Source organism: Hylobates moloch, unplaced genomic scaffold (genome assembly GCF_009828535.3).
Source record: "Hylobates moloch isolate HMO894 unplaced genomic scaffold, HMol_V3 SCAFFOLD_5, whole genome shotgun sequence".
Classification (NCBI taxonomy): domain Eukaryota; kingdom Metazoa; phylum Chordata; class Mammalia; order Primates; family Hylobatidae; genus Hylobates; species Hylobates moloch.
This window is the reverse complement of record NW_026652280.1, coordinates 84,597,004-84,610,280: the sequence shown is the minus strand read 5'-3', so window position 1 is coordinate 84,610,280 and position 13,277 is coordinate 84,597,004.

Sequence of the window (13,277 nt, the reverse complement as noted above, 5' to 3'; positions counted from 1 at the left end):
CACCTGTAACTTTTTAATACCTTCCCTGTGGCAAGCAGTAAATGTTATCCCGAATTTTCTCAACAACCCTGTGAGGTAGCTATCAGTGACTCCATTTTATTTATTTGTTTTTGTTTTTGAGACAGGGTCTCTGTCCCCCAGGCTGGAGTGCAGTGGTGCAATCATAGCTCACTGCAGCCTCAACCTCTTGGGCTCATGTGATCCTCTCACCTCAGCCTCCTGAGTAACTGGGACTATAAGCATGAGCTACTGCGCCTGGCGGACTCCATTTTAGAGATAGAGAAATGGAGTCTCGCACACGCTAGGTGGCACTCAGAGGTCCATGCTCTTTTGCCGTGTGGTGGCTCCTCTCTGTCTTCAGTCCTGGGCTCTGTGCCTTGGCTCATGTATGAGTCTAGGCCTGTTGGTCCGCAGTGGCAGGCTGATCACATCCAAGGACAGCAGATCCTGCAGCTCCTCCCTGCTGCCCTTGCAGCTGGCAGGGGTGGACTTGTGGCCTCACCACCCAGGCATGGCCTGCCAAGACCTCGGCTTCACACTGCCTCTTCTCACCCCTTAAATGAGAGAAACACCAACTCCAGAGGGGTTTTCTGGCACCAGAACTCGCCAGGGGCTAAGGGACTACAGATCGCTGCAAACACTCCTTGACCAGGAGGCCCAAGCCAGGGCTCCTCGTGAAGGTTCTCTCCACCAAAGCTGACTGGCTTCCTGCCCCTCTGTCTCCTGGCTCCCTTCCCTGGCCCTGCACACTGCATCCCCTCAGCCTTGTTGAGGTTTGGGGCTCCCTCCACCCCATGGGAGCCCAGTTCTCCCTAGAGGACCCATGCCATCCTGCGACTTGAGTTTGGGCTGGGAAGACCCACTAGGGCGTGGTGTTCTGAGTGGGCTCTGTGGGGTCAGAAGAGATGGCGAGCCTCCATAGGCCAGCTCTGCATACCTCTCTCCTGCTTCTGGCTGTTCCTTATGGGGCCTGACTTGTTAAAGGAGATTATTATAGTGATTGGCAGGGGCTCCCTGGAGAGCCTTGTGGTCAGGCAAGCTGCCCCAACTGCAGACAGCATCAGTATCATGGCCCATGAAATGGACTGTGAGCCCCTGGCCTCCCTCTTGTGGATGGGAGGGGGCAGAGACTGAGGGAGGAGGAAACTGCCTGCCCAGGATCACAGCAGCTGCCTCTGCTGGTGCTGAGCCGGGGGGATCTCCTGGGTCCCAGGTGCCTGGAGAGCGCAGGCTGACTCCCCTGTCCCACCCGGCACCTTGTGGTCCCAGCTGTTTGCCTTCCTGCACAAGGGCCGGTTCGTTGGGCCCTGTCTGCCCACCCATCTCCAGCCCAGGCCTCAGGATTTCTGGCCTCTCCCCCTTGGACCTCATCTTCCCTAGCCCTCCCTGGAAGAGCCACACTGGTCCTCAGATGTGGAGAGGAGGGCAGCGGTGAGTTGATCCTGGGAAGAAGAGGGCATGAGGGGCGGGGTCACTCCAGGTAGGCCCCACAGCCTTGGGTGCAGAGCCCCCAAGCTGTCCCCCTCCCCCTCCCCCTCCCACAGGAGTGGCTAAGGGGGCTAAGTTATCAACTGCCTGTGGCCCCAGATCCCCTGCTGTATTCCCAGGGCCCCAGGGGATGAGGGAGGGGATAGCAGGGCAGGTCGGCTTCTGGGAGAGGCCTGGGGTGCCCCACCCAATGCTACCCCTCTAGGAGACAAGATACCCCTGGTGGGGTGGGAGGAGAGGCCTGGAGCAGGGAGCTGGAAGGAAGCAGCAACACTGCAGGGACTCGAACCCCGGCCCAGCCGTGGCTGGACGTGCCACCACAAGTGCCTTTTGCTTTTTCCTGCTCACTCACTCACAGATCGGAAGGTGAAAAGCAAAACCTGAGTGCGGCCCATGGCCGCACTCAGTAAAAGAAACACCTGCGGCGGCTCCGCGCCTCCCTCCCTTCCTCCCAGGCTCACCTCCTGCCTTCCTTACTCCCCTTGCAAAGGCACAGCCAGGGGACAGTGTCCCCCAGCTTCACATCCACATGTCTCCTAGCATGCCACATACATATCCTGACCGAGGAGCATGAGGTCAGACCAGCAAACTGAACACAAGGCACAGTCCTGCATGTTCTGGGACCGAGCACTGAGGGGGCCCACAGGTGAGAAGGTGCTGGCCCTTCAGCTCTCCCTCCCTCTGCCTTCACAAGCAGAGGCACAAGCTTCTGTGTGTATACAGAAATTTCCAGAAAGAGTCTAGGAAACTTGAGAGGACATCTCTGTGTAGTAGGGTGGGATAGGTGAGGGCAGGGATTTTACTTGCATTTTATACCCATTGCTTCAATTTTTGACTCTATGCAGATCACTTTTATAATTAAAGGCACAAATCTTTTCATCTGAACAGGGAATCTAAGACCTGTGGACACTTCCGGCACCCTGGCCTAGTGGAAATGGTTCTCTGGGTCTGCTGGGCCCCAAGCACCTGAGGTCACGCAGACGCCCGCCTGCCTCACCTTCCATTCTCTGATCTGTCAGCCACCGTCAGCTGTGGATTCCTTCCTGGGAACTGCCATCACTCGAAATGAAGTCGGAAGCACAGGGCCCCACAAGCCTCTCTCCTGTCACTTGACTCTAACCTGGAGTCCAAGTTCTGGGGAGGACGGGTCCAAGTCACCAGGGCCCCAGGACCCAAAGGTACACGAAGCCCACCTGGACCCTCAGCCGGTACTTGCCCCAGGCCACGCTCAGGATCCACGGTCCACAGCACCACTGCTCTTGGCCCAGGGTCTGCCTCCCCTGGGCCCACGACGGGTCCGTGGGAGCCCCCCACGAGCTGGGCTGTCCTCATTTGAGAGTCCTGTCCTGGCTGCCATGGAGGGAGGGCCCCTGGAGCCCCTCCTGCTAGTGCTAAGGAGCTCAGAAGCCCTCCCAGCAGGGTCCAGATGAGAAGCAGAGGCTCAGAGAGGGCTATAACCTGCTCAGGGACACACATGTCAGGCCAGGGTGAGAGCTGGGTGCCTTCTACTCATCCTGATGAATCTGAGCAGAATCAGCCCCCCATTTCTCCACAACTTCTCTCTTACACGCACACACACACACACACACACACACACACACACACGGTCTGAGGACTACCAGGTGGGCTCTGAGCCAGGCCTGCAGGCCTCAGACCTCTCAAAGGAGTGGGGAACCTGCTGGGCCAACTGCCTTTGCCCCCTCCCCCACTTCACTCATGCCCCATCCCTCCTCACACGTCCATCTCCCCTCACAGCCTTGCTTCAACTTCAGCCCCCAAACACACCATGGTGCAGGCACTTACTTACTGCAGCAGCAGAGAGGAAACGTTCACGGCCATCTAAGTCCCAACCTGCCGATGAAGCAACAAAGCTCTGGCCTTACAAAGCCTCAGAAATGGGGGCAGTCAAAACACACTCTGTAAGATGAGCAAAGAATTAATTCAGCGTGTTAGCAACAGGACCCTCGGGTGTGTGCTGTGGGATGAGCGAGCTATGCGGGTAAACGTGCCACTGGCTTCCAGGAACCACTGCACTCAGCCAATGAGGAGAAGTAAAAACAGTGGTGTTGGCAGGGCCAAGGGAAAACAGCAGCCCTAGAACTATCTGGGGCGCAGGGCAGTGAGGAGAGCCAAGTGACTAGCCCTTCCCTCTGGCCAGTGGGGTTGCAAACCAAAAGCTGCCTTGAGGTATAGAAGGGGATTTGCCCAAAGATATTTGTGACTGTACAATTCGTAACCACAAAACGCTGGTGCCGGCCCACATGGCCCAGGTGGCAGTGACAACCTCTCACCCTGGAATGCCCCAGAGGACACCAACCAGAACAGGTGGATTGTTTCAGCCCAAGTAATTGTGTCCCCACATAGTAACTACCAATCACAACAGTGTAAAATAAACACATGTACATGGGCGGAAAGCAGAAAAGATATAAAAATCATTCCAAATTCAGCAGCTGAAAATAACCCTCATAGATATTTGAGTCCAGTGCAAACAAGAAGACAGCAGAGTGTGTGTGCACATGTGTGCACACCTTTAGGTTTGCACTGTCAACACCAGACACAGTGAAGCCCAAGCAGCAAGCAGTCCACAGATGGGGGCGTTAGTCTTGGGAATACCAGTGGGTTACCCTGCATCAAAACACATGGAGCAGACTGCTGAGCCAGCTCAGGGGAAGCGGAGAGACCCCAGGAGTGATGGTGAGAATGCAACTCACTTGTCATTACACAGGATATGGCAGATCTGTATTTGACCAACAAAATGGGGAGGAACTGATCCAGATGTGGAATGTGACAGAGAATCCCTTCCCACTGCCATGGAACATTTATAAAAATAATCATACGTTAATCAATGAAGAAAGGGAGCCACACATTTAAAAAAGCAGAAATCATACAGGCCACTTCCTCAGATAACCATTCTAACTAGGGTCAAATTATACATCAGGACTGAAACCACAACCATATAGGAAATAAGATAAAGTCTTCTGTTTTTTTTTGTTTTTTGAGACGGAGTCTCACTCTGTCACCCAGGCTGGAGTGTAGTGGTGCGATCTTGGCTCACTGCAACCTCCGCCTCCTGGGTTCAAGTGATTCTTCTGCCTCAGCCTCCGAGTAACTGGGACTACAGGCATGCGCCACCATGCCTGGCTAATTTTTGTAGTTTCAGTAGAGCGGGGTTTTACCATATTGGCCAGGCTGGTCTTGAACTCCTGACCTCGTGATCCACCCGCCTCGGCCTCCCAAAGTGCTGAGATTACAGGCGTAAGCCACCATGCTCGTCTGATAAAGTCTTTTCTTAAATACAGATGGAAGGCCTTCATGTGCCCTGGGGGTCACGTCCTGAATCCTCATGGTGGCCCCCAGGCCTGGAAGTTGGCCCTGTCCCTGCCAGCCCCAGCTTGCACGACTTCAGGCTCCAGCCAGTTCCTTCACAGCCTGGCAGCTTTGTTCCTGCCTTCGCGCAGACAGGAATGCTGTCCTTCCAGCTTCTCCTACCCTTCAGGTCAGAGCCCAAAGGTCCCCACCCCTGGTTAGGGCTGTTTTCATTCTGGGGGTGGGGGGCACTACACTCCTTGGTAACTGTCACCACGACTGCCCTTAACTGATGATTTGTGCATTGCCACCTGAGGCCTGTCCCCCATGAAAACGGCAGCAATGTGAAGGCGAGGCTGTCAGCTGAATGCCTGTGTCTCTGGGGACCAGCTCAGGCTCTGGCCATGGGAGATGTTGATGGAGTGACCATAAAAAAAAAAAAAAAAAAAAAAATCAAAACTCTGTGGAATGAGGCAACAACTGTCCACAGTTTCCCTTTGCTGGGCACCCCACATGCCTGCTAGGCTCTCGCTGCCCACACGAAACCTTACGTCTTCCTCAGATGGCATCAGTAGCCTCCCTTACAGACACTGCATACCCCAGCAGTTGAGGAACCAGCATGGCCACAGAGGGCTGAGGGCATGGTGGGGCTAGAGCAAGACTGCCTCACTTCGACTACACAGCCACCCTTCACCTCCCCTCTTCCACTGTTAAAAGTAGGCAAGCATGATCATAAGTGAACCAAACACACAATGCAAGCCTCTAGAAAAAGGGTAACACAACAAAATCCAAGGCATGCAGGAGGAAAGGATTAATGAAACAAAAGTAGAAATTAATAAATGACGAAATGAAAGCAGAACTGCTTACTTTATCTAAAGCTGCTTTTTTCAAAAGGCCAATAAAAATTTCTTGAAAGTCTTATTAAAAACAAAGAAAAACTAGGAATAAAAAGTGAAAAACTACGCATAAGGAGGATATCAAAATATAAAATGCTACTCTACACTAATACATATAAAAAAGGTAATTAAGATAATATAACTTTGAAAAACTGACTTATAATGAAATAGAAATATTTAATAGCCCAGTAACCCTGGAAGAACCTGAAAAAGTTTTCAAGGCTGGGCACAGTGGCTCACACCTGTAATCCCAACACTTTGGGAGGTTGAGTGGGGGAGGATCACCTGAGTCCAGAAGTTTGAGACCAGTCTGGGCAACATAGACCCCACATCTACTAAAACAAACAAACAAACAAAAGTTTTCAGAACCACTGAAGCTCCTAAAAGAAGTGCCAGCCGCAGCTGGTGTTACACGACCCTCCGTGCCATGCAGCCTGCAGTGCAGAGGGTTGGGAACTTGTCTAGATATTTCCCATCATAAAGGGACAGGAAACAGCAGCTCCTCTTGCTCACAAGTACCTGCACGATACTACTCATTTCAGTTTCACGCAAACCAACAGATAGGTTTGAACACTATTTTTATCCCCATTTCATTCACCTGGAAACTTGCTTCATGAATTTAAGAAATTTGGCCAAAGTCATGCACTACCGAGTGGCAAAGTAGGGAACAGAAACCAAGTTTTTGGGCTCAAAGCCACGCTCATGACCACTGACCCCGACTGTGTCTCTGCCTCCCCTGCTATCCTACCCCAAATCTGCCTGATGATGCCCTTAAGTCCAAGCAGAAGTTCTAATTCATTCCTTTTTTTTTTTTTTTTTTTTTGAGACAGAGTCTTGCTCTGTCGCCCAGGCTGGAGTGCAATGGTGCGGTCTCAGCTGACTGCAACCTCTGCCTCCTGGATTCGAGATTCCCCTGCCTCAGCCTCCCAAGTAGCTGGGACTACAGGCACCCGCCACCACACCCAGCTACTTTTTTGTATTTTTAGTAAAGACGGGGTTTCACTATGTTGGCCAGGCTGGTCTCTAACTCCTGATCTCGTGATCTGCCCACCTTGGCCTCCCAATCTTATTTGCTTTACAAGTCCTGTTTCAGGGTTACCTTTCCTGACCACTGCTGCCTCCCTCCCAGCATTTGCCAGGGACTGTCGCTGCCTTAGTTTATTTTTTTCTGTTTTTTTTTGTTTTTTGTTTTTGTTTTTTTTTTTTGAGACAGCGTCTTAGTCTGTTGCCAAGGCTAGAGTGCAGTGGCACAATCAAAGCTTGCTGCAGCCTTGAACTCCTGGGCTCAAGCAATCCTCTTACCTCAGCAACTAGGACTACAGGCACATGCCACCACACTTGGCCTTCTAATTTATTTCTGTGTCAACAAAATAAAACTCAGGCCTAGGAATAGCTTGGTTCAGAAATCACAGAGGGACTTAGTATTCCATTAATACAAATGGAAAAATTAAGTTTATCATCAGATGATAAAAGGAAAAAAAAACCTGATACTCATCTCAAAAGATGCAGAAAAGACATTTGAATAAATCCGGTACCTATTATTATTTCAAATTAAAAAACTTCTTCTTTTTTAAGAGACAGGGTATCACTATGTTGCCCAGGCTGATGTTGAACTCTTGGCCTCAAATGATCCTCCTGCCTCAGCCTCCCACAGTGCTGGGACTACAGGCATGAGCCACCACACCCATCATAAATTAAAACTTCTGAACAATCTAGTAACAAATGGAAATGCTTTCCCATGATCCAGCACATCTAGCAGGGGCTGTCTGCTGACATTCCACACAAAGAGACACACTGGAGTTGTGCTTCTCATCATTTCACATTAAGAACCCAACTGTACCTTTTTCTGTGCCTCTAAACACCTGTAGTCTGATAGGGGACACCCCCCACTAGACCTTAATCATTCACATAACACCTTTTTGCCATATCTGACTGAATAAAGGCAGTCATTTTTTCCCTTAAATCAAGTCACTTTTTTTTTTTTTTAAACAAAGTCTCGTTCTGTTGCCCTGCCATGATCTCAGCTCACTGCAACCTCCTCCTCCTGGGTTCAAGTGATCCTCGTGCCTCAGCCTCCCGAGGAGCTGGTATTACAGACGTGCATCACCATGCCTGGCTAATTTTTGTATTTTTAGTAGAGACAGGTTTTCATTATGCTGGCCAGGCTGATCTCGAACTCCTAGCCTCATATAATCCACCCACCTCAGCCTCCCAAAGTGCTGGGATTACAAGCGTGAGCCACCTTGCCCAGCCAAATCGAGTCACTTTTAAAATACAAATTTATTCTATGTCTAAGGACATTATCGATAAAGTGAAAACACAACCCACAGAATGGGAGAAAATATTTGCAAACCATATATCTGATAAGGGTCTAGAATCCAGAATATATAAAGAACTCTTACAATTCAGTAATAAAAAGACAAACACCTAATTAAAAAGTGGGCCAAGACTCAGTACAGACACTTCTCCAGGGAACATACACATATGGCCAACAGCACCAGCAAAGGTGCTTGATAGCATCACTCATCAGAGAAATGCAAATCCAAATGACACCAGAGGCTACTTCACACTCATTAGAATGATTATAACCAAAAAGTCAGATAATAACTAGTGTTGGCAAGAATGTGCAAAAATTGGAAACCTCTTACATACTGGTGGGAATGTGAAATGGTGCATGGACGTGGGAAAATAGTTTGGCAGTTCCTCAAAAATGTACAGTTACCATGACCCAGTAATTCTACTCCTAGGTATATACTGAGAGAATTGAAAACATGTTCACACAAAAACTTGTACGCAACTGTTCATAGCACCGTTGTTCATAATAGCCAAAAACCAGAAATAATCCAAATGTCCAAATGACGTGTGAATAAACAAAATGGGGTCTATCCATACAGTGGAATATTATTCAGCCAGAAAAAGGAATGCAGTACCGTTATATGCTACAACATGAATGAACCCTGAAAACCCGCTAAGTGAAATCAGACAGACCCAAAAAGACAAATATTGTATGATTACACTTATATGAGCCCCCTAGAATAGGCAAATTCACACAGACAGAAAGCACAACAAAGTTTACCAGTATAAGAAAGGTTACCAAAGACTAGGGGAAGAGACAGGTAGGAAGTTATTTTTTTATGAATACAGGGCTTCTGGTTTGGGATGACGAAAAAGTTCTAGAAATGGATAGTGTCGACGGTTGCACAACATAGCAAATACACTAAAAGCCACTGAATAGAACATTTCAAAAGCATGAATTTTATCTCAATATTTAGAAGGAAAAATAAATATTCTTAGAAGAAACAATATTACCATCATAAATGGAAAACCGGTAATAATAAAATACATACATAAATATTAAGATTTACAATGTCTATTAGCAAGTCACCCTAACTCATCTTACAGACCACCAGCAGGACAATTACCCCTTTGGGTAACATGAAAAAGGCTGCCAGGGGGCTTATGTCCAGTGCCCAGGGTCCAGCATGGCAACATATTTTGTAAAAAGTTCTAGCAGGCTGTGGACAGCAGGAATAGGCTGTTCAGGGGTTGGGCACAGGGGTCAGGTGCTGGACACTAGAACAGGACTCCACTCCGACATTCCAGGTACACAGAACTTCTCAGTGAGAAGAGCTAGCCACACAGTGGCAGAGGCTTGGAAAACAACCCATCCCAGCCCTACTCTCTCTGAATGTGACCTTGGGTGCAAGCTGGGTTTGTATGAACTTACTGGCATTTTTAACAAGACAGTGTGTATAGGAGCATTTCAACTGCAAAGACCACTGAACTGGACACTGTCGGCGTGACAGTATCAAGTAACCATTAGGCAGAGCAAAATGTAAATAAAAGTACTCTGTGATAGGGTAGTCAGTCAGATGGGGTGGGGTCTGCCAGGGGGCAGTGAGGACAACTAGACGCCGAGGTAGACAGACGAAGACCAGCTTTCTGTGTAATGCAAAGTCAAATTAAACAGACGTGAGTGGATAGAAAGACGTACCTTATTCTTGCATAAGAAGACAACGGCATGAAGATATCACAGGGAAGGTTAAGGTAAACATGCAGCCTGGAATAGCCAGGAGAATTCTGGAAAAGGAGAATAATAAGGTAGGGCTTCCCTTTTGCTATTTTGAAGTACAGATTACGCTATGTAAAACCATTAGGAACTGGCACGTGAATAGACAGATCAATAGTTAATAGCTGTATTAGCCAGAAAATGGTGTAAGGGCAACAGGCTAACTAACCCTGTCACTTGTTATGCTAAAATTAAGTCCAGATAGAGTCCTCCAAAATAAAAATAAAAAGAATTAGGAGAAAACATGGGGTTTAACAACAACAACAAAATCTTCAGCTGGATTAGCCTTTTCAAACTACTCATAAAATCCAGAAACCATAAAAGAAAATTAGTGTATATATATATATAAAACTAAAGAGCAAAATATTACAATAAAACTTAAAGATTAGTGAGAAACAGGAATGTATTTGAAAAGGGTTAATTTCCTTAATATGTAAAGAGCTCTTATTAATCAGTAAGTATACAACCCAATAGAAAGACAAATCACAACTACAATTAAATACTATTTTCCACTTCTCACATTGACAAATAACCAAGTTTAAGAGCACAGCCTGGGTGAAGGTGTGGGGAAATGTCAATGGGACCAACCTCCTGGAGGTGGAAGCTGGGGGCGTCCATCATATTTAGAAATTTACACATGCTGTGCCCAGAATTCCTCCTGAGGAAACTTTTCCCTCACAGATGTACTTGCCCATGTACATAAAAACACATGTACACAGATACGCGGTATAGCCTTATCTACAGTAAAAATTGCTGAAACAACTTAATGGTTCCCCAAAAAGGGAATGGGTAATTCAAACACGGCTACCACACAGATGTTGAAAAGACCAAGGCAGACATGAATACAAATATGCGGTGTTCACCTAGATGTACTAGGTAACTCAACAGTCCAAAGTGCAAGACAGGCTGTGTGGTGTACCCACACCTGTACAGATTTACACATACACAGGTTCTCTGGAAAGAAACTGCAGCAACTGGCCACGACGGTGGCCTCTGTGGGAAGGGAGGCTGGGGGTTAGAGAAAGATGCCACTGGATCACCCACAGGGTTTGAAGTTCGAACATGTGCAGGTATTGCTTTGAACAGTTTTCACACATCTATTCATAGGTGAAATTAACTGGAAGGAAACTAGCAAAGCATTTGCCTTTGGGGTCAGCACAGGAGCAGAGGCCCAGGTAGGGCCTTGCTTTGACACACAGAGGATGGGTCACACAGTTGTCACCTTGACAGAAGAGTAAGAGGGACAGCACACAAGTCATTCTAGGAGCTGAGGCCAGAGGAACTCAGGTATTTCCTTCTAGAGGTAGCAAGTCCACAGGGGCAGATGCCGAGCCGGGTGGTGCCTTGCTGTGTACAATGTTCAGCTCCCTGTGCCCCTGTGAGTGACTCTATGAGGTAAGAGCCAGAGCCGGGCTCACACCTGAGCTCCTGGCATGTGGTGGCCCCTTAGAAGACAAAGTGTGTACTTAGCCCCTGAAGCAGCCACGCTGTGCCCAGCGGAGGGCAGGTGCAGACAGCACTCCTTCCCAGACCAGGATGCCGCTTAAGATTTCAACAAACTGAACAGAGAAGTGAATAAAAGATCATTAAATACCACTTTTTACAAATGTCACAGATGCTTTCCTAGAATAGTTTGTTTTTTGTTTATTTAATCTGTGTAGGGGAAAGAATACCAGGAATTACACTCTGGGACCTGCAGGATCCACTACTGTTTTGTGCTAAGCCGGGCACCATGTTATACTTGATTCTGGTATGGACAGGCAGTTGTAGCCACTAAGCAGTTTTACCCAAATTCCACAGCACAAGAGGAGAGGACCAACATTATTCTATTTTGGCAGCACATGCTTTCAACCCATCTCACAAAACAGTGTCACCAACCAGATGTGCCAAGAGCCAGAGCAGGTGAAGACGCCTACAGATGCTGCCTCCTCTGGACACTGCCTCTGGGTGCCTCAGCTCTGCACCCAGAGGAATGCAAAAGAGATCACTGCAGCACTCTTTGAGATGGCTAGGAAACTGCAAATAACCTCAAAGCCATCACTAGAAAAATGGTTAAAATAACCATACCAACACGCACAATATTACATGTCATACAGCCATAAAAATAACAGTACACCTTGTATGATTCCATTTTAGGGCAGAGAATAATAGGATACATTTTAGTACATCCACAGCCAGAAAATGTCTGAAGGAATATAAATGAAGTCGTCATTAGTAGTTATCTTAGGGGTCTGGGATTATAGAGGAACTTTTATCTTCTACATGGCCTTTTTCTGTAGTGTTTGAATTTTAATTACAAGACTAGTGATTTATAAATTCATACACTCCACAGCCCCATCCATTACAATAGCACATAATATAATAACATTAGCCATGGACTTACCTAAATCTGCATAATTTTGGTCTCTTCAGGACAGTTGCTGCAATGCAGGCATAAGCAGAGGACAAAGCCACAGTGTGATCTGGGTGCAGAGCACTGGGTTGGGCATCCCCAGCAAACACATGACAAGAGCAATTTAAAAAATTATACCTTGACAAAATTATACATGATTATATGTCTTGGACCCTGGGGGCCTTATCAGCATTAAGCCCATGAATGCTAAATTCACACACAGATGACAAGAATCTACTGTACCAATTAAAGTCTTAGTAGGTCACTGCATACATGATAGATCAAAGACGGCAACTAGCAGAAATTTAAGTTTCATATATGGAGCGTCGTAGAGGATATGAACAACAGATACTCTCATACTTAGGTATGCAAAACTGGATACCCACTATGGAGGGCAACAGGGCAGAATGGAGGAAAATGTCGGACTCATGCCCTATGACCCAGGAATTTCACTTCTTGGTACCTACCCTGAGAAACACTCATGCATTGTGCACAAGGGGTTGTGTATGACAATGATTGCACAGTACTGTTTGTAATATCAAAAGACTAGAATACTGTAAATTTCCATTAATAGCAGAATGGCTAAACTCACAGACATACAGTGCAGAAGTTGAAAACAATGAGGGCAGTTCTCTGTGTACTCCCAGGCATCTCCCTACTGTTAAATGAAAAAAAGTAATCAATAATGTACAGGATACAATAGTATTTTACCACTTCTATAGAAAAGAAACAATGCAACACGTTTTTCAGATACAAATGGAAGTGAATAAGAAGAGGTGTAGCAGGAAACACAGCAAACTGGTAACACTGGTTACCCCTCTGCAGAGTGGGGGATTGGTAGTGCCAACGTTGTTGTCGTCACCTTTCAACTCTGTGTAAGGAGAAAACACCCACATATCACTTCTACAAGGACACTGAGAAACAGTGTTGTTGAGAGGCTGAGAGTCAACCTAGTCACCATGGATGGGAGAACTGATAAACTGAGGTATAGTCACATGATGAGCTCTATCCAGTAAACAAACTAAATGAACTACCCCCTGGGCAAGGGCTGAATCTTACCATCGTATTAAATGAGAATGTTCCATAAGATTACATGCAAAATAATAACTTTTCTATAAGTTAAGAA